The sequence below is a fragment of the Aplysia californica genome, unplaced genomic scaffold (genome assembly GCF_000002075.1).
Source record: "Aplysia californica isolate F4 #8 unplaced genomic scaffold, AplCal3.0 scaffold00012, whole genome shotgun sequence".
Lineage (NCBI taxonomy): Eukaryota > Metazoa > Mollusca > Gastropoda > Aplysiida > Aplysiidae > Aplysia > Aplysia californica.
Window position 1 is genome coordinate 2,350,628 of NW_004797282.1, and position 4,172 is coordinate 2,354,799.

The 4,172-nt window shown below is 41.1% G+C and overlaps 1 protein-coding gene across 1 annotated transcript in view; it reads left to right on the top strand.

The window, feature by feature from the left end:
• Positions 1 to 2,457: 2,457 nt before the first annotated feature.
• Positions 2,458 to 4,172, top strand: part of LOC106012139 — a gene marked incomplete in the record, with an annotated part of 7,419 nt that continues 5,704 nt past the window's right edge. Inside the window, 1 exon segment of the mRNA XM_013084110.2 lies at positions 2,458 to 2,573.

Genomic DNA, 4,172 nt, shown 5'->3' on the forward strand with positions numbered 1-4,172 from the left:
CATTGTTCGGATGTATAGTTCAAATTGACTACAAAAATGTCATATTTGGTAGGGAGTACCCACAGAAGAGCCAGAAGTCGACATACGTTGAACCGATGATTGCGTCAGGTAGGCCTTAGACGTCGTCGACCTTACCATGGTCCAGTCTTGAGCGCACACCATCGCCAAGAGCGTCTCAGCTGGGCCCAGCACCATGTCAACAGGCGTCTGGGGGACTGGTCTTCGGTTCTCATTTTCGGAAGAATGCCTGTTCTCCATAGTTACAACAAACAGGGGCCTCAGAGTTTATTAAAAGGGAGGCGAACGTAATTGTGACAGCTATGTCATAAAGAGCAATCGCTGGGGAGGACATCGCGTCATGATATGGGGAGGAATCATGAGGAACCACAAAGTAGGACCAATGATCTTCTAAAATCAAGGCCAAGGTCGAGGTCAAGGTATCAATGTTGTTTGTTGCATAGCAGAAGTTCTTAGGACCCTACACACAGACACAATTTTAACTTCCGGTTCCAGCAAGATAATACTTGTGCGCACATTTCCCGTGTTACACAGGATTTCCTCCAACACCATGGCATCATTCCACAGCCTTACCCAGCCCTTAGCACTTCTTAAAACCCAATCAAACATTTTTGGGACGAAATTAAACGACGCATCGAGGGGAGACAACAAAGACCAAAAACCACGTGGGAACTGTGTGTGGCCATCTAGGATATGTGGAGGCAAACCCACAGGCACTCAACGAACTCATGTTTGCAGACGAGCTAGCAATGATGAACAACAAGACCCAGCTACAGGAACATATGAACCAACTAAATGCGAGCTGCGAGAAGTATGACATGAAGACATTAGCACGACCAAAGTCATGACAATTAGCAGGAGACCAGACAAAGTGAATATCAACATCAATGGATACCAATTAAAACAAAGTAGAGAATTCAAATACTTGGGCAGCATTTTCACAGAAAATGGAAAATTAGATCGAGAAATAGAGACTAGATGCCAGAGAGCCAAGGCAGTCAGCTATCAACTCAGCCCTCTCCTGAAACATCCCAAAATCCCCATGAGCACCAAGGCGAAGCTCATCAACGCCATTTTGCTTCCAACGCACACATATCAGAGCCAGACTTGATCCCTAACAAAAGCCCTAGAGAGGAAACTGGTCACACTCGCGATGAAATGCTAAAGAAGAGCGGTCAACAAAACAAGAAGAGACAAAATTAAAAATGAAGTCATAAGGGACACTATAGGAGCAACACCAGTCCAACGACACATTGAAAAACAAAAGGTCAAGTGGTTCGGACACCTTACGCGGGTGCTCTCAAACCATCCAGCTCTGAGAGCATACAACTTTAAATATTCTGGATGGAGAACCAGAGTAGGACCAAGGCGACGATGGAGTGAATCGGAGGCAGACACCCTCAGAACTCACGGGATGCCCCTTCTACAGGCCACTCGCCTAGCTGCAGACAGACGCCTGTGTCTCCCCGCGACACCCCCCCGGTACAAGAGGAAGAAAAAAGTAAGTAAGTAAGATCCCGCTACGATTTACCAACAGCCTAGTGGCTTCCTTGTACTGGATATGTACTGCTGTTATCCGATTTAATAGTGCCCATAACCACTACTGAGTATGTTGGTGCATTAACCGGAAGTTGAAAATGTATTCCGTTAGAATTTGATATTCCCGGTGATGCCCCACGTATCCTTTCATAACGCCAGAAAACAGTTTGTGTTTAAATTACCCTGTTTTGTAAAAAATGGAAAACGAACATGATCACCATTGCGAAGGTAAACAGGATTTTGCGTTTCTTTTGCTCGCTAGTGTACAATGATAATAACAATAATAATAATAATAATAATAATAATAATAATAATAATAATAATAATAATAATAATAATAATAATAATAATAATAATAATAATAACGACAATAACAGCAGCAACAGCAACAGCAACTTTATTAATGGTAATACATGTAACAATAATATCAGCAATAAAAAGTAAAGTTGTTCCCGCATCCGATCCGGACGTTGGGGATTGCCTTGTTAGTGAGACAGTTTCCTAGGCCCTCGGCATATTGTGGTAGGGTGGCCAGTTCCTTTCCACGCCGCCTTTACTTTCCCAACTCTAAGTCAGGTATCCATTACTGCTGAGTGGGCAGGAGGCTACAAACAAAAAATCCGTGTCCGAACCCAGGCTCGAACCCGGACTTTCCATCAGCAATAACTATACTAAGTATAATACTTATAATGGTAATTATAATAATAAAATCATTTCCTCAGAGCTATAATTGCTCAAGAAAAAAAAAAAAAAGTAATTGCCTGCCCCCACAAATCGTGCCAAACACAAAAGGTTAGATGGAGAACATTGTGGGATTAAAAAGTAAGTCTGGCCAATTATCTAAAACAGCTCACTCTGCCTGGGTAAACCACTCATACGGTTATTTATTAGGCAAGGAGCGTTGCGTTAAAACAGTTTGAGTTCGGTACGATTGTCAATTCAGTCCTTTTGGAACGTTCATGTAAAGTGTTTGGCGCTTTTTATGACTGTGCTTGAGTGGTTTTCGTCATATTTCAGTTGAGTGATTAAACAAAGTTATTTTGTGTCATTTGCACAGAGTCCTTCAAAGTGTTATTGTTTTGTGGGGTGCCTCGAAAATTTTTCTTCTTCTTCTTCTTCTTCTTCTCCTTCTTCTTCTTCTTCTTCTTCTTCTTCTTCTTCTTCTTCTTCTTCTTCTTCTCCTTCTTCTTTTTCTTCTTCTATTATCATTATTGTTGTTATAAATATTAGTATTATTATGTATATGATAATGATGATGATGATATTATTTTTATTATTATTATTATTATTATTTTTATTTGTTTTGATTTATTATTGCTATTACAGCTAGAATTTTAAACAGCAATATGCATATATAATATATATAATAGAAGTGGACTACATCAGCTGATAACATCAAAGTCGCTGTTCCCCTGCGCAGCAGTCCCTGTAACTTTTTGACGGTTCGCCTCTGCAGTCAGAAAATGTGAATTTGGTTCTGGGGGAGGGGGGGGATCTTTTTCGTCTGTCTGCTTAGGCGCTGCATCCCTCTGTCTCACCCTAGGTTGGTCCTGAAAGGTAGATTTGATCAATCCGACTCATAATTGAGCTACAACGTGCTGGAATCAGTTATTTTGGCATTTGTGAGTGTCGCCTGGCGCCAGAGGTAAACATAAAGAGAGGAGCTCCACAACTTTGGTAACTTCCAAAGCTTCAGAGTCTTTAAAAAAACTGCAAATCTATTAATATGTTTTTTGTGCCCTTGATCAACGTTTTCAATAAAATTCACTCAGAAATTTATCTTTAGATGTACACAAAAAATGTCGAGGGAAAAAAAAGAAAAGAAAAAAACCAGTTAGAAATTGAACACCAGGAGGACTAATGTTGTTTTCGTCGATTTTATTATTTTGATGAACAATCTAAAGAGAATGAAGGAAAGGGTGAGGGGGGGGGGCATAAAATACTAGCCTTGTAATTACAGTCACAATTTTAGCTTTTGAAGAAGGAAAACGCAACTCCCCTGAACACGTACGCAGCTCCATGCCTGATTCAGTTTCTGGAATTTTTCATCTTTAAAAATGTATCGCAATATTCTTTAAGTGACTCGATATTTTTTATTCCAAAATATTACAAATTTGTATAGCCATCAATTTTTAAAGAAAGATTTCCCCTGCATCAATTAATTCCCCGCTCCCCTGCAGGCTGCTGTATGTTCTGAAACCATTCAGTATAAATGACTAGTTTGTTACAAATCTGACTCGCGATCGGGTGAGGTCGGGTCTGGTCGGGGCGTGGGGTCGGGTCGTTTTCTGGTGATATTAGTAATAGTGCACACTACAACCCCGTCGCGATTATACCCGTCCACCTGGAAGTTAAAGTAGAGAAACCTTTAACCTCAATGGCTTTCAAGGACTCCTTTCCGCAGTTCCCTGTTGCAATGCTGCGACATCCTACTGTAACCCCATAAGCGTGGATAACCTTTTATAATCTCATTCAAGCGGAAATGCCGACCTTTACATCGCTGTGTCAACATAGACACGAGACTGAGCCTTGTTGTGATTGGATGCAAACCGTCCCATCGCGTGATAAGCAGGCCTGAAAACAAACGTGTTTGTTTTTGAAGGCCACCGACCGAG